Source organism: Cavia porcellus, unplaced genomic scaffold, assembly GCF_034190915.1.
Source record: "Cavia porcellus strain 051 isolate PalLab524CR breed Dunkin Hartley unplaced genomic scaffold, mCavPor4.1 scaffold_27, whole genome shotgun sequence".
In the NCBI taxonomy this organism is placed as follows: Eukaryota; Metazoa; Chordata; class Mammalia; order Rodentia; family Caviidae; genus Cavia; species Cavia porcellus.
Genome location: NW_026947510.1, coordinates 26,809,213 through 26,834,706, shown reverse-complemented (window position 1 = coordinate 26,834,706; position 25,494 = coordinate 26,809,213). Strand labels below are relative to the sequence as shown.

General features: G+C 38.1%; 1 protein-coding gene across 25 annotated transcripts in view; it reads left to right on the top strand.

Annotated features, from left to right (window-relative positions):
- The first annotated feature begins 11,937 nt into the window (after positions 1-11,937).
- The window catches only part of LOC100723598 (tyrosine-protein kinase Fer), a 449,398-nt gene continuing 435,841 nt past the window's right edge, over positions 11,938-25,494 (top strand). For 24 of the 25 annotated variants that reach the window (XR_010043814.1, XR_010043815.1, XR_010043819.1 and 21 more), the window contains exons 1-2: positions 11,938-12,060; positions 24,940-25,082. The gene's annotated coding sequence lies outside the window, so the exon portion shown is untranslated. The remainder of the gene's footprint in view (positions 12,061-24,939; positions 25,083-25,494) is intronic. The other variant, XM_063238105.1, reaches the window with a different exon arrangement.

Here is a 25,494-nt window from a genome sequence, read left to right as displayed (position 1 = left end):
TCTAATGTAGTGGAGCAGTTGAGCGTTTCTTACTCAAGTTGGCGCAGTTAACTGTCACAGTGGTTATCCACTGATTTCTTATTCCACCAAAGGAGATTTAGTTTTCTCACATTCCTTCCATCAGTTTTGTTTTCTTTTCTGTTTTTTGTTTGTTTGTTTTGAGACTATGTCTTGCCACATAGCCCAGGCTGGTGTCAAACTAACTTGCTGCTCTGCTTTTGCATCAGCCTCCCAAATACTGGGATTATAGGCATGGGCCACCATGCCTAGCTCCACTCAGTGTTTTTCAATCTATTATATTGTAGGACTGAGAGTATTATAATTATTGGTTTAATCACTACTTAGTGTTTATACTAGGAGCATTTGGCATTATGTAATAATTTTTAAGGCTGAGTTACATGATGCATATATATATATATATATATATATATATATATATATTTTTTTTTTTTTTTTTTTCCCAGACATGATCTTGCTATGCAGTTGAGACTGGCCTTAAACTCACTGTGTAGTTCAGGTGACTGCAAACTCATGACAATCCTCCTGCCTCAACCTCTGGAGTGCTGGGATTACAGTAATGAAACCACACTAAACTGTGATTGTATTTTTAAAATGCAAAATTTCCCTTATTAAAGAAAGTTTTCCCCTGTGGTTGCTAATTGCTTAATTTTCCATCGCTTCATTTCCTATATGTTTATTTTTAAGTGATTTCCAAATTCAATCGGAGCCCTAATGTTGGAGCACACTTATAATGTAAGAACACATCTATAAAATAGCAAACTTATAGATGTTTCATGATACAAATTAGAGAGCAATTTAAGATCTCTGACCAAGTTTCTGCTGAATTTAGCTGACCTTGACAGTGTCTAAAGCCCAGCTCTATAATTCTAAGGAGCATTGAGTCAGAGTAATTGTACCTTTAGAGACTCTGGACTAGTCAAGGACACCTTTATGCTCACCTTGTACTGGCCCTCTCCCCTCATTCTCAGAACGTTTCTATATTATGATAAATAATTCCTCTGTTTCAAAAAAAAAATCTGTTCAAGACTAGCCTGACTGTCAAAATTTGACTCAATGCATGTATCCAATTATGTTACCCTTTTGTCACATGCTTTGTATATCCTACTTCTAAACTATATAAACTAGGCACTCTGTAAATTCAGTGCTGTTGCCTTTGGGAACTATTCTGCAATAGTCTGCTGGCACGAAGATTCAACAGTTTGCTGGCAAAAAGATTAAATGCTGTCTTATCTCCTCCATGTGGTGTCTTCCTTTCAGTTTGACTTGGAAATTTTCCTGCAACACTAATATGCTGTTTTGTTTTGTTCTTTATTTGTTTTTAGTAATGAGAACTGAACTCAGGACCTTGCACTTGCCGGGCAGACACTTCTTCATGTGGTACATACATCAGGAAATTTATTGACTTTATTTTCATGGAGACATCAGGTCTGGAGACTCCATTCCCTGTCTCAATCTCTACTGATTGCTTTTTAGGCCTGTTGAATAATTATTTTCTTGGAAATTATCATCACCTCATCCTGGGTGTCCACCTTTCTTTTTCTCTAGTGTTGATTCTTTGTCTCTATTTCTCTTATTTTAATTCTTCATGGTGGAAAACACTTTTAAGTAACATTATGAGAAACTACTCAGTAGGAAGGAAACTTTCTGATACTCTGCATGCTTGAAAATACTTTCCCCCAGCTCTTTGCAATTTCTTTGATTGGTTGGTTTTATAAGGAATGGTAGATTATAAATCACCTTACTTTGAAATTTAAAGATGATGCCCTTTCCCTCTCCTCCAAACGCTCATTATGACTGTTAAAAATCCCTATACCATTTTCTATTCTCATGCCTGATCTTTTGTCTGTATACTATTATTTTATCTGAAGGATTTAGGGTTTTTTTCTTCATCTCAACTATTCAGACATTTCAGGATTAAATGCTTTTGTGTCTCTTCTCTTTCATATTGCAAGACACTCATTAGATTCTTTGTCTGGAAAGTTAGGTCATCTCTTACTGTGAAAATATCTTTTTTTAATAATTCTGTTTCCCTACCTATCTCCTTTTAGTCTGTTTTTCTTTTAGGCCAGATGTTTAATCTGCTGATTTGATCTTAAGTATTCTTTTCCCTCATAATTTTAAACCATTTGTCTCTTTATTCATCTTTTGAGTCTTCTTAACTTCATTCTATTGCCTTAAAATTTAAAATTTGAATTTTTAATTTATAAAAAGTTCACTTTTTCTCTTTCCTTAGAAAAGTAACATCCTGTTTTCATTCACAAAATCTCTTCTTTTTTTAAGGAAATCATAATTCTCTTGAAATTTTCTTGTTTTGTCCTTTGGTTTTGGTTCTTTTTTTTTTAATTTTATTTAAGGAGAAAAAAGAAAAAAAAAACAGAAAAGTGGTACAAGTTATACAGAATTTCAGAAAAAATAAACAGTAGGAAATCACTAGTTAATTGCATATTGTCATCTTAGAAATAGTTGTTGAAGTTACAAAATTAAAGCATATAGAGGGGACGTTCAAACAGTGAGACTGCAAACAGTTTTGTTCAATAATCCAACAAAACTCAGTAATATGGTTATCTATCTTATACACTTAAATATATATGCAGTTGTATCTTTTAGAGAACTTTCTTTTTTCTTTTGTACAATGTCAATTACACATTTTAGGTTTTATCACTCCCACAGTTCTTATTACTTTTTTTTTTTTTTTGAAGAAAGTAAAACCAAATGTGACATACCAGGACAGAGTCAGTCAAATCAAAAGGATGGACATAATACATAATGTAAAAACAAAATACAAGGTGATCAACAATGGTTACCATAATGCCTCATTATCTTAAAAAGAATTGCCTATATCATCAGTTATAATAAAATTGAACAGTAAAGAATAAGACCAATAAAACCAAAACATTGGAGACATTAGAGGACTTCAAAAGAAGATAATAGTCAACCATAATGGCGTCACAATGGATCTTATTGTCTTCATAGTTGTTGCCTAGACTTTCAAACTTGGTACTATCTAGCATAACAGAATAGAGGAAAATCAGTCAAAACAAGATGGTGAGAGCAATACAGAATTTCAAATCAAGTTAATAGGAAATCAAAGTGGGTTACTATAATATATCCTGCTATTTTTTATTTATTTTTCCTTTAATTAAAAGGATAAAAATGAAAAAGTAGATAATAAAAAGGAGATTGAGATAAAAAAGAGGGCATAACAACAAAGCAGTGGAGGTCAAAACATAGCCATTTAAGCAAAATAGTGTTTCACCACAAGATAATCTCGACATAATAGTAGTTACCATAATGTCTCTTCCATTAAAATCTTTGGGTATAACTTCGTATACTGTAGCATCAAACATATCAAGACAATGTAAAACCATTCAAGAGAATGACAGTATTACAGGGTATTTAGAATCAACTAACAGAAAATGAACAATGGTTTCTGTATAATCTCCTTTTCTATAAAAGTTTTTGTCTATATTATCACATATAATAAAATCCAATAAGATACAACACGTTAAAACTGATGGAGACAGAAGAACAAAAGCTTGATGGGCCTTCAAAACAAGAGGATATTAAATCAGCACTACCTATTATGATGTCTTGTTTTCTCCAAAATGGCTGTTCCTACCATCCAACCTTCTCTGCCTCATTTCTGTTGAGCTTTATTTCTGTCACTAGTTGTCAGTTTGTCCTCTTCATTTCGCTTTCTGCTCCATTCATTGTGGCCGCTCTGCCACTGTTTCTGGAATCTTGGTATTTTTCATTTTTAGAATGTCCTGCAGTAATCTCTGTAGAGTTGAATTGGTGGTTGCAAATTCCCCTTGTTCCTCTTTATCCTGGAAGCGCCTTGTTTTTCCATCAATTTCTAGGGACAGTTGTGCAGGATATATCAATCTTGGCTGAAGGTTATTATCTTTCAAAGCTTGAATTATTTCCCCCCACACTCTTCGTGATTTGATGGTTTGTGCCAAAAAGTCTGCTGTAATTCTGATGGGTGTTCCCTTGTAAGTGATCTGTTTCTTGTCTCTGATGGCTTTTAATATTCTGTTCTTATACTGGATTTCTGAAATTTTGATTATTATATGCCTGGGTGTAGCTCTGTTTGGGTTGTAGATGGCTGGGGTCCTGTATGCCTCATACATCTGAGTATCTTTAACTTTTGCTAAATTAGGGAAATTCTGTTGGATTATTTCTGTGAATAGCTTTTGTAGTTCATTTGTTTGAGACCCTACTTCTTCTTTTATGTTCTTAATTCTTAAGTTATAGATCCTCTTGTCATCTTCTAGTCTTTGTATTATTGCTGTTTGTCTTCTTGTTATTTTTCAGAAGTTTTTCATTTCATGCTCCCATCTTACAAATCTGTCCTCCAGTTCTGATAATCTATCCTAAGTTTCTTTCAAGCTGTTATGCCAGCTTTCAATAGAGTTTTTAGTTTCCTGGTAATCTCTGTGAACCTGCTTCATGTATTCTATGTTTTTTCTATTTTCTCCATCAAACAATTCTCCCCTTTTTTTCTGTTCTTCCATTCCACCATCTGTTTTTTCTTGGGCGGTGCTTAGCATTTCTCTAACTATTCTACTTATTTCTTGCTTTATTTCATTAAATACTTCATTTTTGAACTTGTCTATGAGGCTCTGGAGATACTGTTTTATATCTATAGATGCCGTGTCTGATATTGTATGTTTTCTGTCTTCATTCTCTTTTGCTTTTACCTTTCCTGGATCAGTGTTCTCAGGATTGGGGACTGAGGAGCCTTTTTTGTTGCTCCCTTTTCCCATACTTTTTGTTCCTTCCATACAAGCATATGTAGGAGGCTCAGTTTTTTTTTTTTTTTTTTTTTTTCTTTGGCTGTGGCAGTTTGTTTGAATCCGCCGGCTAAGTGTTCCTGCCCACTGCAGTGTACTAAGGAAACACAGACCTGGGCAGCCTCTGCTGGGCCCGTCCCTCCAGATCAACCTAGTGAAGGCTTCATTGCTAGGGTGCACCGCCAGGTTCAGGGACCTGGCTTGGGCTAGCCTACAGGATCTTAGTCCATGGCGTCACCAGGGCAAGCGCTCCCCACTACTCCCGCTTGAGAGGGAAATGTGCGACTAAAGTCACTGCAGGGCTGTGTTCTGGCTAGTCTGCCCGTTCCCAGAATATCCTCTGTTGGAGCCTCCTAGTCTATCAAAGGGTCCCCATTTCACTCACTGCAGGTCGAGCCAGTCCCGCTGTCAATGCCGTTTGGGCCGATTCCCAATCTCAGAGCTTTCACGTGCCTCTCTCCTGGCCATGCAGATTGGGACGCGGTGTCGGCAGCAGGACATTCAAATCGAGGCTTCCAATGGCGTGGGATCCAGCTTCTGCACTGAGATTTTATCTGTTCCTATTATAGCATCAGGATTGCATTTCCAGTTGGTTTCTCTCAGCTTACTTTGTTCCTGGGTCGGCAAGGTACATCTCCCCTCATGTGGGACTCCTCACACGGCACCGCTCCTGGATTCTTTTTTTTTTTTTTTAATTTTTTTTTATTTTTTATTTTGTCTTTTTCGTTTTTATCGGTACCAGGGATCGAACTCACGACTGCCTGCTTGCAAGGTGGTGCTTATGCCGCTGAGCTAAATCTCCAGCCCTCCGCTCCTGGATTCTAAGCTGGTAATCTCGGAGAGCCTCCGTGGCTGCTGTTATTTGTCTGCCATGTTCTCCCGGAAGTCCTGGTTTTGGTTCTTGTATTAGTTTTCTCATTGCTGCGTCAAATTATCTGATAATTACAAATTAAAGGAAAGGCTTACTGGGCTCCCAATTTCAGATGTTTCATTCCAGTGTTACCTGGTTCCAAGGAAGTGGCAGCCTAGCAGGAAGGTGTGTGCATGTGGATCACTTCATGGCCACCCGGAAGCAGAGAAAAGGAACGGACCAGGGTTCCAATGTACACCTCTGTGACCCATCTAGACATATCCAGGAATGTGCTTTACTAAACTCTGAGTGGCTTCCAAGCCAATCAAATTGACAATGTAGTTTAAATGTCCCCCTATCTTGTTTGTTTTGATGTCTAACTTTTATAACTGTAGATTTACTCAAAAGTGAGATCATTCCCACATGTCTCTACATTTAGGAATGAAATAAGCAGAGACAAGGGAGAGAGGTCCTTTCTCAAAATAAAATGAAAAAGGTTGAAGTCATAGCTCAGAGATAAGGCCGTAGGTTCAATCTTGAGTACCAGAAGTTGGAATGAGGGGGATTCAGGGAAGAATGAGGAAAGCTACCTGAATGACTGGAATTTGTGGATAGATAACAGTATTCTTCCTTGGACAAGTCAATTTGCCTAGAAAGAAATCCCCCATAATCTCTTTGAGGGATATAAATATGGAAGAGCTTAGTGGGATGTCTCCATAGTTCAGCATGTAGAGTTTCACTTATTCCTTTCACTTCAATGTGCAGGAAAATACTTCACTCAATATTTAATTGTTCTTTTGTCATGTAGAACAGAGGTTATCTACTTTAATTTACCAGGGAGTAACTCTTATTGCATATTGGGGTAAACTGTTACCCAGCAACTCGGTGGAGGAAGTAATCTGAGAATATGGTCTACCTACTCTGTGTAGATTTTCCACCCACCATAGTTGCAGCATGCTGTCTTCAGTCTCTCTTCTCACTCCTAACCTCAGAGATCCGTGGGCCTTAGAGTTCGGGTACATTGGCATTTGTTTAGGTTGTCCCATGGAGTTTGGGAAGAGAGCAGACCTAGGTGTCTGAGTCCAGTACTGTATATGACATTGACCAAATTCAATGGTCTCATTGCAAACACAGATTCTCCAAACTCTACCAAGACCTTTAAAGTCAGAATCTTTAAGAGTATACAGGATACAGGAGTTTGAATTTCTAAAAAGGTCTTCACCTGACTCTGAGGATACCACCTTTGCAAATTGTTACTCCGGTATTTTCTGGTCCATATTTGACCATTGTCTTCGAAGGCACAATGAACCGAAAATAAGGGAATGTGGGAAAGGACAGGTGAATTCTGAGAAAAAGATGTTAATTCAAGAGAGCAGTTTTCAAAATGAAGTGAATTTAGATCTTCTGAAAAAAGATACTACAGATATATAGGATAAAGACATATGCTTTCAGTACTGCATATCACATCACCATATTTTAGGAGTGATTATGTAAAAGTGGTTAGGTATGACTTGTGCATTAGACATCAGAGAGTTAAAAACCAAAGAAGTTGGCAGAATAGAGGAAAAGAAAAGAGGCACACATTAAAGAAGGAGGCATAAATAGGAACTACTGAATTAAGATGACATACAGCCAAGATTCCTCTTGAAGCTCATGAAACATTCTTAAAGAGAAAGACAAGGGAGGGTGAGAGACAGGATGAGAAACAGCTAGCACTAACCATAAAATAAAGAGTTTTAAAAGTATTTTTTCACTAATAATTTAAGTTTTATATACACATTATTATATTCATTTGTTCAGATAGTTATTAAAACATAAAATTTATTATTTGAGAAAATGGAATATAGATTTATTTGCATATAGCCAGATAGTACTCCAGCATTGGAAATGTCATGGTGGTACTTGGTACAGAGCTAAATTTCAAAGAAAGAATATACTAAATTGTATGCTAACAGTTTTGAGATACATATTCCTCCAGGTTTTGTGGGAAAGTTACTTTATGAAGCCCATGGATCATTTAGACAGGAAATTATTTTCCTTCCTTCTTCTATAGTCTCCCTACATTTATAAGACATAAGGAAAGTTGCACAGTATTTTTAGAAGCAGCTGAAAAGACATTTATTAAAATGTGGTACAGGGCAGAGGTAATTATAACATAGAAAATATTTAAAACTAGATGTGCTGTAATTTTTATCTGAAATCTGCAGATTTTTTTGCCATATTCCTTTATTTCAAGCACATTCATGCAAAATTGTATTTCCCAGAATAATGTCTAGCACATGGTAGACAATTTAAGTATCCTAAGGTGAGACTGATAACTATTGATGCAGCAGACTCTTACTGCTTTCTGATAGTGGGTTCCTTATTCACAAGCAGTGTATACACACAAAGTACACCAAAAACTTCTCTTTTCTTTCTTTCTTTTTCTTTTTTCTTAAGACAAGGTCTCACCATGTAGTATGCAGTTCAAGGCTGGCCTTAAAATCACTTGTATTCCATGCTGGCCTCCAATGTGCACCAATCCTCCTGCTTCAGCCTACTGAATTACAGGCATGTACCACCACTTGTCTATATTTAAACTATTTTCTGCAAATATGTAATCACTAATTCACCAACCAGAGATTTATATTCTCTTTTTATAAAGGTCAAGAACTCCTAAGGGTCTTGAGAAAGTTAAAACTTTGATGAAACAATGTCCAAAGCTACATTTGGCTTCCTAAACTATTGTAAACTAAATATTGTATATCATGATCTAAATATTATAATCTCTTTTCTCGTCCTCCTCTCAGTTTGAGAAATTTTGTATTTGTAATCCCATTGAAATGCTACTGGAACACTGGCAAGTTAATTCCAATCTACCAACTCACAGTGAGAATAGACATTGAGGCATATTTAAAGCTACAGGCAGCCAAGGGGTCTTGGATCCAGTCCAAGGATACATGTAACAAAGGCCCTGACCCAAGGCCTTACCCAAAATTTATTATCTTGTGAAGGGAGTGACTCAAGGATGAGTGACAGTGAGATTGGCGGGAATGACATAAGCAATGTGAGCTGAGCTGGCCAGGTGGGGTCCAATGTGCAGGAAGAGTATGCAGAAAGACCAATCTGCGTAATTTGATTTGAGGTAGCATTTGAATGACTTAGGAGGCTGTTGCTTCAGTTTGATATGTAAATATTTGTGTCCTGGAAAGTCATAACTTGTGGCTCCATCCCAGTTGACATTCCTAGGCTATGGGGCTCTGCCATTCTGCTGTTCTCAACTGTTTATAAGGAGCATGATTTGAGAAACAGAAAACTACTGACTAGCTTCAAAGATTACATATCAGTACCTTAGCTACCCTTATTTGCATTGCTTAGAGCCTATTGAAGGGAGAAGGAAATCGCATCGCTAGCTCTATACATATCATTACATGGAGACGAGGTTGTTTAATTAAAGCTGAACCAACTGTTCTGCATTCAAGGGGAGCCGCCTGGCAAGTTAATTTCAATCTACCACCTGCAATGCAACCCACAGTTGCACTGGTATCAGGTGCTAGGTATCAGGAAGAGCAGGTCACCTCCTATACCAAACTATTTAATGCACAAACTTTCCCTAAAGTCCTTCATATTGACATGACATACAATATTTAATATTGTTATGGTTTTCGTCAGTGGCCCCCCCAAACCTCGTAAATTGTGGACACAATCAAATCTAGCATTTGCGATTGGTTCCTTGTGTAGCGCTTGGATTGGTGGTGTGAGTGCTATACCCGCCTAGAAGTGGAGCCAACATACTACGTAATGGCAGGAGAAAGGTGTGTCTCTCTTTGCTGGTTAGTGCCTTGCTGTTTGCAGCAGCCATGTGTGGCTGACCCACTATGCCATGCTGCCTTGGAGCCAACTGAGTATGGACTGAAACTTCCAAGAACTGTAAGGAAATAAACCTTTTCTTCCTTTACTTTGGGCATCAGGTATTTTGTCTCAGCAATGAGTAAAAAGTAACTAAAACGAATACTTACAGCCAATTAACATGTTTTAAGAGGTATACTCACAGAGGCTTAGTTTGAACATAAAAGTACATATTTAACATCATCATTTCTGATATTATTTGTAGTTCAATGATAAAATAGCAACTAACGAGATCATTTTAGGTAGCAAAAGTTAAAAAAGAAGTAACCTTCCTTAATTTTATTGTCTCAATATATGGGCGTAAGTATTTTGGGGGAAACAATGAATATACTAATAACAATCTTCCAACCAAGAAAGCCTCTCCACAAAGGTAGTAGAGAGAAAAGTTTTATTATCTCATAAACATTAAACCACAATGCTACGTATCATAGGCAATTTGGTATGAGATTGCAAAAACAGAAAGAAATCTCATCATTTTATATAGCAGAGCAGACACATACCATTACATACATGTATTTTCAAGATGAACAGTTCTCAAATAAGAGAACTTGACAGGAGAGCTGGGGACACTGACCTGAGTTAGCCGATTAGCTTTAACAGAGGAAAAACAAAATTTCCTGAAAAGCAGTAGGAAGTTTTGCTACATGGAGCAAGGCACACTGAAGTCAGATCCTACTGTTCGAATGGTGCTGCAGGTTTTGAGAGATATTCTTGGATCATAAAACTGACAAAAAAAAAATCTATCTAGTTTTCCAAAGTGTTTATGTACATTTCAAAGAAGTAGAAAGCACTTCATAATTACTTGTTATAGGAAAAATGCTCTGAGAAAAAGAGGTAAAAAATCTTTACTATTTAAAAAAATTAAAAAAAAAAACACTTGGCTTTAAGAGTATGATTTGGTTTTCTGGTCTTTCAAATAACAACAAAAAAGTCCAATTTAAAATTTATGTTGTTGGGGCAGGGGATTTAGCTCAGCAGCATAAGTACTTGCCTTGCAAGTGTGCGGTCCTGAGTTCCATCCCTGGTACCAATAAAAAAAGAAAAAAAATTTACGTTCTTCTATGGGTAGAGGCTGGCTGTTTATTATGGTCAAAGAACTAAGCCTGTTTAGAAAAAAAAAATGTCACTTTTTTGGCAAGGGTTTTTGAGGGAGAGGGTGTACATAGAGTGATGTTAAGATTCATTCCAGGCAAATAATTTAGTTCAATCCATGTGTAAGATATAATGCCTTAAAAAGCTTGCTAAAGGAAGCTGGGTCAGCCCTCAGTGAGGAGTAGCTCACACCTTAAACATCACCTAATAATTTTAGATCACATTACTCATTTCCCACCAAATTCTTTTAGCGAAGGACTCTTCAGCAACGCCCTTCAGTGGAAGAGCAGTATCAGTTTGGTTTCTTCACGCAGTCTTGACTCTGGAACAGGTAAGGTTTTTTTGTTTATCTGTTTTGTTTTTTCCTCTGGTCGTACTGGAATTAAACCCAGGGAGCACTGAGCTGAGTACTCAGCACCCACCCTCCCCAGGCTGGTTTTCATTGAGGTAGGGTTTCCACAGATTGCTCAGGCCTGTCTCCGATTTGCAATCCTTCTTCCTCGGTGTCCCAGCGCAGGGAGTACAGGGCGAGCCAGCACACTCTGTAAAGACTTCTTCCAGAGAACCCATTCAAGGAGCTGCCTTACACGTTAGTACGACACCCACAAGTCCAGTACTGCGCGTACTGAGTCCTGCGACTTACTTTCTTAGTCTCAGGCACTGGGAACAGAGGAATGACTCAGAACTCAGAATTGGAAAAGATAAAAAATCATTTCACTGGAGTCAGCGTTACAACTGATTCCACTGAAACGTGGGAATCTACGAGCAGAGTGGCCGAGAGCGCGGGAGAGGGCTGAGGGCTCCCGGGCCCGCCTCGCTCCAGCGCTTCCCAGTATCCTCACGCCGCCGCCTCCGCGAATTCCTCTTCCGCCGCGCCGCCCACGCGGTCGCCCCTTCCCGGCGGCCCCCGCTTATCACCCCGACCCCGGGAGGTGGCCGCGGTCAGGCGAGCCTCCGAAGTTTCCTGTGCTGCTGCCGCCCGCCTCCGGCCCCATCGCGCCCCGGCAGCCCAGGACAGCCTGGGGAGGAGACATTGACTGAGGCGGGGAGCGGGACCTGGTTTGCAGGAGAGCTGACCCGGAGGGCGGCGGCCGGGGCTCCACGCCCCCGCACTCCCCAGCCGCAGCTCCGCGCGCCCACCGGGCCTCGAGCCCAGCACCGCCTCTCCGCGCCCAGACCCGGGCCGCGCCCCGCCCCCTGGGAGGTGGTCGAGGAGGGGGCTGGGGCCGGCCGCAGTGCCCGCCTTCCGTTCCTGCCCATTGGCTAAAGTCTCCAAGGTGCCCGGAAACCGGAGTGTAGCGGGATTGGCCGCAGAGGTTCCTGACAGCAACGTCTATTGGCTGAGATGGTCCCCGTGACGCGGGGTGGCGACGGGCTCCAGTGTCTGAGGGGCTCCTGCTTGTCAGGTTCTAGGTAGGTACGTTTGGCGCCGCCGGCGGTAGGCGCTGTTGCTCGGGGCAGCGCCAGGGGAGAGGGGAAGAGGCGGGGAAGGCCAGCCCGGAGCGGGGGCAACCATCCCTGCCCGTATGGGGGCGCCAGGGTTTGGCCCTGCGGCGGGGCTGCGCGCGGGGCTCTTCCTCCGCCCTCAGCCACCCCTCATCCCCGCCCCAGGCTGTAGGGTGCCTTGCTTACCCTCCTTCCCGCGGCGGAACATTCCAGGTCCGGCTCGAGACGGGCCGCACCCCCGGCCCAGCGAGGCCTGCCCCTCCCACCATCCCGGACCGGGAGGCTGAGGGGCCGGTGCCGGCGTGAGCGGCTGTGGCGGGCGCTGGCCCCGCCCCGTCGCGGGGTTGGGGGGCTGCGGGGCGGGTCGGCGGGCCGGGGAACCTCGGCCTTCGTCCGCACCCGCACCCTGCTCTCAGCCAGCTGCTGTCCCGACGCCGCCTCACGCTGCCCGGCACCCAACCCAAAGGGTCACTCCAGTCCCTTTCTACTTCTGGGTCCCTGCGGTCGTCTGAAGTCCTCTGGATTTCCCCAAATCCCTGTGTCAGCTTCTTGCAATTCGATGCCTTTCTCCTCGTTGTTGCATGTTCTCCAGGGGTCTACCGGAGAGATAGACCCCAGTGTGAAGCTGGTACTGTCCTAAAGTTTCTGCTCCCTAGGCCATTTAGGGATGGGATGAGGTGTTGGAAGGCACCTTCTGCCCAACTTTCTGCTTCAAGAGTTTCTGTTAAGATCATTTGTAGGGCTGGACACTTTGCAAAAATTGGAGTTTACGGGGTTGTATTGCACTTTGTACATTTGTGATTTTGCTGTTCAGTAGGTTGTAATATAGAATATAATTTGTTAAAGTTTGTCGTGGTCTTTCATTTTCGCTCATCCTGTGGGTGAAAAAAATGAATTTGTTGTGTGTTATTCAGAAGCAACTGTATATATTCCTGTTGGTCTCACTGTCATTTTGGCATAAAGGTACTCTTTATTTCCCCTTTCTCCAGATATTTTAATCTGAAGCAGTTTCTGAAATGAAGTCGCAGTATATGAAAATGTAACGGAAAAATCAATGAGGATAAACCTTAACTATGTTAGTGATTAAAGATCAGAAAATATTTTTCAACCCAAATGTGGAATAAGACAAGATTGAAAAAACTGCAAAATATAATTATGCACTGATGTAGTCCTGATATACATGTGTGGGCTTTATGAAGACTTTTTATTGAGAGCCACAAGTTTGTCAGTCAGTGTATAGAAAGATTGTATCATTTATAATCTAGACGTTTTCACTGCTAGCATTCTTGAGACACAGAAAACCTTTCCTCTGTTTTTTTCCATAAAAGACCTGTACTGAAGATCTATTTCTCTGCACTAGTTGACAGCATTAAATATACACTGTCTAAGATTAGTTAGTATCTAGTTAGTGTAACTTCTGCACTACTTCAAAGATAGATGTCAGTAGTCCAGAGGCAGAGTAATTCAGGCTGCTGATACACAAATCACTTTCATCTTTATCATGTAGGTATAATTTAGGTCTGTGAACATTACAAATTTGGTAGTTTTTTTTTCCTCCAGTGTTTTAACAAGAAGAAATTCAAATTATGCAAAAAAAAAATTGAGTTGCACCTACCACTTACATAGTAGTAACAGTTTTTATATATGGCTGTTACGTAGTAAATATTAAGGGATGGGGGGGACCCAAATATTAAGTTTCAAAAACCAGTATAATGATTATAATGCTAAAATATTGTAGGGTGTTACTTCTGTTTGTAAATGGAAAAAGTGTCTGTGCAAGTTACGAAGTTATCTTCGTAACCAAAGCCCAGATAAATAAATTACATTTAGGTGATCAGAAGAAAAGAGATCTAATGAATTCATACAAATAAAGTTTTGTTTTAAAACTAAACTTCTGAGTTAATAGACTAGTTTTGTACTTTATTTACAAATGAGCATGTTTTAGAGGGAGGGCCAAGGAATTATCAATTATGCAGTGTTTTGATAATATAACAATATAGTCAGTCTCACGTGTTTTGGAATAAATGTATTTTTGTAATGGAAAAAACTTAGAAATATGAGCTATTTTTGTTTTTTAATATGAACTTTTTTTAGTGGAACTACATACTTCACAGAGACTGAAGTAACTAGGAGGATTCAATATTTTGATAGGAATCAGAGCTGTCTTGGATATTGTTTCATGGTGTTGATAACAGAGTACTTTAATACAGAACTTCACTTTGTAATAAAAAGGAATTAGAGTGACAATAGGTATAAGTTCACATATGTGTATCGTATTTGTCATTTTCCATACTTAGGAAATTCCTGCTCTTTAAGCATTTGAATCATTTTTTCAGTTTCAGTAAATCTTTTCCTATCTACTTCACCTATATAAATATTAAAATTCAGAGGTATGTCTCAATTCACAGATTCTTGGATTGCCTCATTACTTTTCATTTATCTTTGGCATGTTTATTTATAGTGAACATATCATACCACTGAGAGATTAAAGGGAACAAACAGATCATAGTTTTGGAACTCCTAGTGGTAGATTGTTAATTTGGAAACAATGACACATTTAGATTTTAAAAATGTAATCAAAGCTCCAGATTTCCTTGCTCCCTTCCCTTTCATATTCCCTTTCCCCGTTTTTAATTGATTATACAAATTAAATGCTTTAAAATTATTTGAGGGAGTTTATAGTACTTCTCTAAGTCCTTTGGGAAATGATTGAAATTACCATTTCTTGTGTAATACTTTACAAATCATTGTGATTTTATGGACTTCCTTTCAGTGTATGTGCATTTGCTTCTAAGTTTTTAAGAGTTTCTTAACTGGATGCTCAGTTTACCCTTCATTAGAACAAGTCTCCAACTTCTGGGGAAAAAACAAAAGAATGGAGGACAGATTAGAGTCAGAACAAAGGAAACAGACTCAGTTACTAGTCACTTTTTAATCCTGCTCTACTAGAAGAGATTGTTGTATGCTGACACGTGTGAAGTATAGAACCTCCAAAGTTTGTCTTTGAAATTTCAAGTTATCTAGTTGAGGTGAATTTGTCTAGCACCTTTCTACTTAAAGATTTTTCCATTTTTATGATATGATACATTAAGCTTTTAAGAAAAGTCATGCTTGACTTAGAATTATGTCTTACATATTTGTGTGTAATTATCAAACTAGACTTGTTTCAGTCTACATTATCACTGTTCATTGTAAGTTTGATAATGTCTCTTCTTTAGTAAGTATTAATTATAAGGCTGGAACTTTCAGTGTAGGTGTTCCTTGCCATTTGGAAAGTGTAGTGAAAAGAGCTACACAACCTGAGTTTCAGTCCCATTTTCTTTTCTGTGTGATCTTGGGCAAACTTCTTAATTTTTTTAAATCATGGTTTCCTCACCCATCAAATGGGGATGATAAAATTGCCTCATAATGTAATTATGTAGGAGAAATGAGATAGTATAGGTAAAACGCTTGAATTTAGGAAATGTTTAGCCTCAGCATTTCAGTTCCTAGTTTTATCTTTTCTGGTATTACTCTGATTATGTCAAAATTTCTTAAGTTATACATAGGAAATTAAAATAATATACATGAACTTAAATTGAATGGCATTTACAGTTGTATAAAATAATATTAATATGGTATCATTTTTATAGTTTTGAGATTACTATAGTTCAGTAGAGAATTTCAGACATTTATTTTAAATGAATTTTAACCCTATTATATTTCCAGCATGTCTAGATTTCTGATTTATTTTCTTTTACCTTATCTTATTTGTTGTTTACTGGTTTCCCTAAATTCCATTTATTTAAACCTCAAATATAGCAGAGCATGGTGGCTCACTCCTGTAATCCCAGCATTCAGGAGGCTGAGGCAGGAGGATTACCCTGAGTTTGAGGCCAGCCTAGGTTACATAGTAAGTTCAAGTCCAGCCCAAACTACAAAGCAAAACACTGTCTTAAAAATATCAAAAACAAAAACCAATAAAAATCCAAAGTATTTTCTTAAAGGTGATGCAGAAAAGCCGAACGTTATTAAAAAAAAATTCTAATGAGTGTTCCCTTTGAATCACATTAACTTCATCTGCTTAAAACTTAATTTTCAAATTTCATGGTATTTGTATATTTTCCATCTCCTGATATACATGACTTTTCTTAGGGAGCAGTATTTTGTGGATGTCCTTATTCCAGAATGTCTGCTCTATATAACATTGTAATTCTTGAAAGAATACAGAGTACATGGAATATCTTATAGTATATTGGGTATACCATAGTAAGCACAGGGTCAAGAGCTAGTAGTTGAACTGCATACTGTTATTTGTGTCATCCAGCAATAAACAAAGGTTTTTGTGCTGCGAATCAGTGATTTTCCCATCCAAGTTCCAGATATTTATAAGTGTAATGTATTCCAGTGTGAAATTTTCTGTCATGCCTGCTGTGTAATTCCATCTCTTTCTCTCCCTCTCTGTGAAGCGTATCAGAATGCAAGTGTTGACAGTAACATCACTGCGAGTATAAACTTGAATCTACTCTGATTTATTAAAGAAAGTGAGTCATTAAAAATATGTATAACTATTATTAGCTATAAATACTTGAGACATATAGTCTGTAGTTGAGATCCAAAATATTTCCACATTTTTCTGAACTGAATGCTTTTCCAGTGGTTTTAAAAATCATTCTTGTAAAGCTATAGGAAAAAAGGCTATTATATTTTATATTGATAATAAAGAATTCTACATTTAAAAATTAAAATAACTGTCAGTGACCATTTAAAAATACTTGAATTATAGCACTACAGGCTATATTCTTAATCACATAACATGACTATAAAAACATTGAGATTAGTTTTTCAGTATAAATTATTTTACTTACAGAAAGAATAAGTAAATAGTGGGACTAACAACAGTCTTAGGAGCAGGGGAAACTTTGTGTTTTTCGGAGACAAGTTCTTCGTATGTAACCCATGCTGGTTTGAGCTCAGGATCCTCCTGCTTCAGCCTTCCAATAGTAGGATTATAGGTGCATGTCACCACACTCAGCTTGAGGGAAGCTTCACACTGTCTTCAGGCTCTTAATGCATGAAAATGATTTGTACATTGGTTCAGCTGGAAAAATACCTTTAAAATTATATTATTTAAATGCAGTTGCCTTTAAATCAGTCTTCCTATGTAGAAATACAGCTGGAAGTAAAAACTTACAGAAATAATGTTTGCAAGTACTACTTTTTGAAACTTTTGTGAATCTAGTGTATAACTGCCTTTATAAAAACACAGCCATTTAACTAAAAACTGTGATTCCTTTAGATTCTAGTGATTCTATAAATAGTAGAGTCATTAAAGTTGTTATACATTTTTTGCTTCTATACTGAATGCCAGATGATTTTGTGTTACATCCTTAAAATACAGGCAAAAGCTCTTATTGTTGACTTTTGTGTCTTGGGGTTTGCAGAGCAGATTAGCACTTCTGGCTTACTTACAAATCCTCCTGCATTGTCACAGAGTTGAAGATTGGTCTTTGGTCACTGTAATATTTGATGCTTGCTGTTGTTTCTTGGATATTTTTTCTCCTTACAGTTGAAAACTCCTGTGATCTATGTCCTTTTGTCTGTACACATGTCTTCAATTTGGGAGGATTTTCCAAGCTTCACTCGGTGGGTCCTTCTTGTTACTTGCACATTATAATACAAAGAAAGGGGCATTGATTTTTTTCTGAAAATACTGTTTTGTTAGCCAAGGACCAATACCTCCCTAGCAGTTATACTGCCTCCTGTATTATGAAAGTATCTGTGCAATGTTCTGACTTTCTCATAAACTTTATTTTCCTCAGAATCACATCTGTCTATGGACAGTCCTACACAGGTTAATCATCATTTTAAGTTTTATCAGGATTTTGCATATGTAGCTTTTCTAGAAGCAAACGCCCTCCAAAAACCTACCATTTTTAAGTATAACCTTTTTTCTTTGTGTACTATGGACTCTATGAAACACGGTGGACTTTCTAATGTGACAGTTCCACTTACTGTCACATTTCACATTCATTCTGAATTTATCACACATGTGTTAAGTATGTCACATCATTATGTCTGTATGCTTTCTATATATTGAATAAATTTGCAACTGTAGCATGATTAAGGGAAACTAAACAATATAGTTGTCTAGGGAATTATTAATGACAATTTGATAGGCCACAGTGTAAGTTATTTATAAGCAGTTATGTTGGATGAAGCACAAGAATATTTATCTAGATTTATGTGTAATAAAAACTTATAAAAAGGGTGATTTTGATATCTTCTTCCAAACACATCTACCTATATAAATATATAAGTAGTATATACACCTGTAATATAAATATATACACTGTATTCTTTTATTTATGTGTAGTTCTTTCTTCAACATTTTGATCTAACAAGTATTAAATTTATGTCTGCAAACTTTTTGAATAAGTTATGTAGATTTCAATATATTGTGGGGAGGTGCTATACAAATTTCTATGTGACTGCTGAAAGTAGTAGGCACCATTTGTACATTTCTTTTGTTCTTTTTTTTTTTTTTTTTTTGGTATTTTTGTGTCAGGGTTACTCTATGCAGTTCAGGCTAGCCTGGAACTCACTTTGTAGCCCAAGCTGGCTTCAAACTTCCAGCAGTCTTCCTGCCTCAGTCTCCTGAGTGCAGGGATTATAGGAGTGTGCCTCCACGTGTGGCTCTTTTTATCTTTTGACAACCCTATGAATTGGATGGCTTGTTTTTTTGTAATGTGAAACCAATCTTAGGTCATACCATTTATTCAAATATTTATAAAATGACCTTGGAATTTGAGCTCAGGTCTTTTGTACATTAAACTTGAAATAAATATAAATGGTAAAAATCTAAGTATTAACTCTTAGTCTTTGATTTAATAGTAATTGTAATTTGGGAGTGACTCTAGAAGTTCATGTGAATGTTTGCTGTTTTGTTGATACCTTTTTTTTTAACATATTCAAAATGAGATCTAAAACCTTAGTTATTTCGTGACTACATTTCACTTTGGGTTTGTTCTGTTTGATATTGTCCTATATCATTATTTTTGTGAAGCAATAAAGGAGGCTGGCCTTTAAGAAGAAAAATTAAATATGTCTAAGGGAAGTTGTGGATCTTAGCCAGAAAAAGAGACATTTTTGAATATGCTTCAAAATGGAATGTTGAATTCAATGTCTTTGGATATGAATCAATCCGTTACACCTTCTAGGGAAAGAAGTCAATCTGTGACACATTTTCACAGACTGTTCTAGCTTTGTAAAAAATTTTCATGGTCTTTATTTAGATTTCTTGAAAATGTCAGAGATCTTATATTCATAAATCCTGTCTCTTTTTTCCCCTTGCCTGCCACCCTCAAATATTTGAAAGAGGTTTATTAATAGCTGCTACTTTTTAGAAATTAATGTAGTTCTTTTGAAATTTCTCTCTTTGAGTTTTTGAGACAGGATCTTGCTATGTTACAGTTCAGGTTAGCCTTCAATTCAAGGTAGTCTGCTTGCAACAGCCTCTCAACTGCAAGGACTCCAGGTGTGCCACCACACCCTACTTGGCACACTTGTGCTGTACATAATGATCACATGTATCACAGGGAATTTGTACATGTACAAAATATATAGTGATCTCCCCCTTGAAATATCTTTTAAATGCTAACATGAGCAGTGGTATCCGAACTGGGATAATATGTGTATCCTTTTCTTATGATTTTAAGTCAGTTATAACAAAACAGTAACTAGACTTTTTAATAACCTCTTTCTAATGTTCTTGCTTCCTCTCTGTATTTTGACACCTATTTTGCCATGCTGTGGGAACTGGTATTCTAGGAGCAAAGTGACTTAGCTTTCCTGTCTTGCAAGTATAGTAATACCATGATTTTTGGAAAGGGTTGAAGATGATAAAAGAAATAAACATGGCCCTTAAAGTAGATTCCATTTAGGAAGAGGAAATGTTATATGTCAGACAGGAGGCAAAACTATTACCAGCACGGGGCAGGAAGCAAGAAGACATATGTTTGTTCTATTTTTGGTCATTCTCCAAATGTTAATAGAATACTCACTTCATGTAAGAATTTAAATTACAGTTTCCAATAATTATAAAACAGAGATGTTGCAGACTGTTTTCCTGAGCAGGGAAGTGATGTAGTGAAGAGTAAGGAGGATCCAGTCAGGCTTATCTAAGGTTGCATCTATGCAACTAGCAATTAGTTGTATGAGTTTAGACAAATAATTTATCTTGTAGCGTACTTTTTTCCCCTCTGCAAACTGGGAGTATCTTCCACAAGAGAAAACTCCTGTTTGTACTTAGGACACTGAGATACTTATGGCTTTCCCTTGTGTTAACTATGCCCTCATGAAACTTTATTCCATGTGGAGCTTATGGCCACTCTAGGTTTAAATTCTTTCACTTAAGGAAACCTTTCATAAAAAAAAAACTTCTTTTCCTCTTAGACCTGGTATTGACTGTATTTCATCGAATGGGTTCTGTCCTTTCCCCATCCTGGATGATTGGAGGAATGAGATATGATGACAGGCCAGAATTAATTAAGTTCATTTTTTATACTAAGAGTAGGGAGTGTCTAAACTGCTTGGACCAAGAGATAAGAACTGTGACCGTGGAAAGAAGTAATAGATGCTAGGCAAGTAGATTCAAAATATTTTTACTGTAATATCCCAGAAAAACCATGTAGTATTTAAATTTGGTGTTTCTAACTTATTTCTCTTAGCATTATGGTATCAAAGTGCATCCATTTTCCCACAAATGACTCACTTAGCCTTCTTTATGGCAGAGTAGTACTTCATTGTATATAAATGCCTCATTCTATTTATACGTTCACCTGCCAGTGGACAAACAGGTCACTTCCAAAATTTAGCTATTATGAATTGTACTACTATAAAGATGTGTATACATGTATCACCGTAATATGATGTTTTTAACTCTTTGCGGAAGATATATAGCTGGGTCAAATGGAATTTCCAGTTTCAATTTTTGAGAAATCCCATATTTATCTCCATAGCGGTTGTACTAGTTTACCTTCTCATGAACATTATAGAAGTTCCCTTCCCACCAACAGCATTTATTTTCTTGATAACAGCCATGTTTTTCTGGAGTAAGATGGAACTGTGGTGGTATTTTAATTTGCATTTCTCTAATAGCCAGTAGTGTTGAACATTTTTTCTCTGCATTTATTGGTCATTTATATGTCTGAGAAATATCTCTTTACTTCATTTGCCCATTTTTTGATTGGATATTTTATTTTGGGGAATCTTAATTTTTTGAATTGTTTACATATTCAAAAGATTTTAGTGTCTGCTTGAGGAGTAGTTGGCAAAGATTTTTTTCCCCATTGTGTAGGTTGTCTCTTTGCTCTGTTGGTTGTTTTCCTTTGCTGTGCAGAAGCTTGTACAGGTTGTTGGCACATTTGCCATCATCTTTGGCAGAAGAATTACTCCTTAAGCAAATGACCTTCACAGGAAAGTAGGAAGATTTCTCAGGTTTATTATCATAAGATATAAATAAAATATCTCCAGGGAGGGATGGGAGAGGTCATTTCTCCAAAGGTCTTTGGAGGTGTATCCAAAGCATGAAAGACATGCTCCAGCTTCCAAGTTTTCTGTTTCTTTCAGTATCTTTGTACTTTTTGCTTAAAAGTCTGTGACTGTTCAGGAACATGAGAAATCCAGAGAAAATTGTTTCTTAATAGTAATTCTAAATTTCAGAAGCTACATCTATTCACACTTGAACTTAGATTAAGGGATAAAATGTTTTCAGAATTTTATCTGTTTTTCTTTCCAACTCTTGGCACTGTCTCTGTATTGGCTCATTGTCAAGTAGGTACTTATGCTCTTTCAGTTTAACTACTTCAGCTGAAAAAGAAGTTTCTTTCCTGATTAGTTCCTGTAAAAATGTTGGGGGTACTAGGTATGCAGCTGAGTTGTCAAACACTTGCTTAGCAAGGCATTGGGCTTAATTGCCAATGCAAAATAAAAAGAAAAATGTAGGGCAGCATTCAGACTTAGCTATTCAATTTGGGCCACATACCCATTCCTGAACTACTTAATGCTCCAGGGACAGTACATGCTGATTCTGAAGACCTATACTATGTGCCTACTGCAGAAACTTGAGAGTGTGGATATTAGTGCCAACCAAGACACACAGATTAATGACGAGTATTTAGAAAAAGAAAATTTCTTGTATTACTTAAAAGATATTTTCCTTATCAGAACTCACCATAGATTTCATACACAAAGTCGTAAAATATGTAGTGATTACTTTCTAATAAAGCTTAATCCTCCTCATCAACCTCTCTAATTATACAGGCTTTCATCCTGTTTCCCCCATCTCAAGTCCACTTCCCATCTCCACAAAACCTATTTACTATCATCTTTATTTTATTTGCTCTTAAATTATTTGTATTTTGGATTTCTCATAAAAGAGAAACCAACCATTCAGTATTTAATCTTCTGTCTGATTTGTTTTGCGTACCTTGTAGACTCAAGGTAACTCAATTTCTCGTTCTCTATGGCTGAGGAGTATTCCACTGTGTATCCATACCACATTTTCTTTACCCATTCATCTGTTGATGGGCATATAGGTGATTCCATAATTTAGCAATTATGCATCGGGCTGCTATGAACATGAATATGCATGTATCACTCTATGATGTGTGTAACTCTTTTTGGAAGACACTGTAGGTATTCAGGGTTAAATGGAATTTCTATTTTTCGTGGTTGATGAATCTCCATACTGATTTCCATACTGCTTGCATTAGTTTACATTTCTAGCAACAATATAAAAGGATTTCTTTTTTACCTTGATCTTTTTTTTTTTTTAAATTTTTTTTTTAATTTTTATTTAAGGAGAAAAGAAAAGAAAGAAAAAAAAACAGTGAAGGGGTACAAGTTATACAGATTTACAGAATAAAAAAATGCGCAGTAGGAAATCACTAGTTAATGGATTACATATTGCCATCTTAGAAATAATTGTTCAAGTCACAAAATTAAAGCTTGTAGAGTGGTCTTGCCAGCATTTCTTGATTTTCACTTCCATGATAGTCTTTCCTGCTGGGGTGAAATGGGATCTCAGTGTTCGTTTTGATTTACATTGTATTGGTGCCCAAAGATGCTGAGCATTTTTGGAAGGGTGTGCTCTTGTTCCTGGCTGCTCCCTGCACTCTGCTTCCTGGCTGTGTGTAATGAACAGCTTCCCTTTCCCTTGTCCTTCCACCATGCCGTGTCTACCTTGGAGCTGAGCCCACTGGAAACTCAAGCAGGTGAACCTCTCCTTCTTTAGTTGTCGTTGGGTACTGTGTCCCAGGTGAAGTGACTGATACTCTTGCCTGCTCTAACCCATTCAGCTCTTGAGGTTCTTGGGGAGGACTGTGAGAAGATGAGAAAATAAAGAAGAGACAAAGTTGGAGTCAGGTGGAGCCCTTACTCTCCTGATGGGAGAGAAAACACTGCTCCACCGCTATAGCAGGTCTGTTTATACACCTGGAAGAAGAAGGTCAGTTTCACCCCACTGCCTAGCAACTTTTTGCCTGGCTGGCCTGGGCCCCTTTTCTTGGCTCTGGAACAGGTTGTTTGCCTGGCTTGTTTTGGGCTGTTTTCAGGGCTAGACTTGCTGTAGTCCCACGCCAGATCAATCTCTAGCTTCAGTGGCTCCCTACACTTGCCAAATGCAAAAGAAATAAAAATGCTTGTTTGGAGGAAAAGAACCCTATAGAAATTGACAAAACATTAAAGGTTAGCAGACTGGTTTCAGAGCATAACAGACACACTGCGTTTGGTTAGTTTCCTGACCAGAAGGAAAGGAATGATCTTTCTGGTAACATTTCTAAAGTGTCATTTGAATCCTATGAAAGTCAAGGAAGCTGGGGGGAAAGACAGGAAACAGAATTGGCAAATGAAACAAGAAGGGTTTGGAAGAGGAGGGGAGCAGATGATAAACTAGAAGGCCGGATTAGATCTAGGAGAGCACAGGCCAACGACGAGACATTAACAGGGTTGTAAATGGCATACAGTTGGTGCTCTCTCTATGGCTTCTGCCACTGTAAAGTCAGCCACCTGTGAATCAAGAATATTTTTAAAAAATTACACCTGTACTGAACCAATCCCGCTTATGTACTGAGGGATGACTGTGTGTTGACATTGGTAATAAAGAAGAGAGCCAGTGACCAAGAACCATCTTAGAAGATCTACACTTTGAAGGATTGTGGAGAAAACTGCCAATTCAAGGGTCATACTTTGGGACTGAAAAACATGTGAAATGGAGGAAGCATGTTTCTCAGACTTTCTTCAGTTTTGGGAAGTATTTTTTTCTTACATACTTAAGTCTTTAGGTTGTTACAGTTACTTTGTGTGTGCGCGTGTGTGTGTGTGTGCATGCTTGTGTGTGTGTTTGAGACAAGGTCTTGAAGTGTAGTTTAGACAGGTTGAAATCACTGTACAGCCCAGCTAGACTACAATGCCTGGTAACCCTCTTGTCTCAGCCTCCTCAGTGTTGGGATTACAGACATGTGCCACCATGCCTGACTGTAACAGTATTTGAACAACTGCAATCCCTTGTTGCTTTTGATGTGTCTTGAGCATAAAGTTTTATTCTGTGAAAATGGAGAACAACAAGAATTACCTCTTCAAAGTGGAGAGTAGGAGGGGGAAAAGGTAAAGAATGTTACACATAGGGACACTAGAGACGAGGAGAGTGAGCCGTGACTAGACAGGTGAGTATGGAATTCTCGCTGTGGTTTGGGGACTCCGATAAACTGACACAGTTAATTTCCAGTAATACTTTGCTCCACGTGTGCATTTTTTTTCTTTTTCTCTGCTGTGAGCAATTCTGACTCCTTGAATTTATTCTTGCAGCTCAGGTCCTTTGGCTAGACCTATGGTCGTTCCTGAGACTTCACTGCACATTTGTCAAGTGTGTTCCTCGTCCCTAATGTGTAGATACCTCAACATGGACCTGCTACTTTAGCTAACACGAGCCAGCAATGAATAATAGTAAGGTAGGATCACTTTACAGTTCTTCATTAAGTGAAGCATTTTTTTCTCTCTGAAATTGTAACAGTTTTGATTTTGTAGGGCTTTGTTTTGTGTTTTGAGATAGGTTTTGCTATGTAATCCAGGCTTACTTTGAACTTGCTGTGTAGCCCAGGGTAGCCTCAAACTCCAGCTCGGTGATGAATTTAGAATTTCAGTGACAACAAACAGCTGACTGTGGCACGTGTACCACAGGTTCACCGCCACTGCTCTAGATCCTCCTGTCCCAGCCTCTGAGTGCTGGGAGGACAGGCAAGCCTGTGCAGTGGATGTGGCACAGCACGCAGCTTGCAGTGTTCGTTATGGGACATTATTCTTCTGTTTTAGCAGACAGCTTTCATTTTATATTTCTGGTTATATTTTGCTTGTCTTTTCATG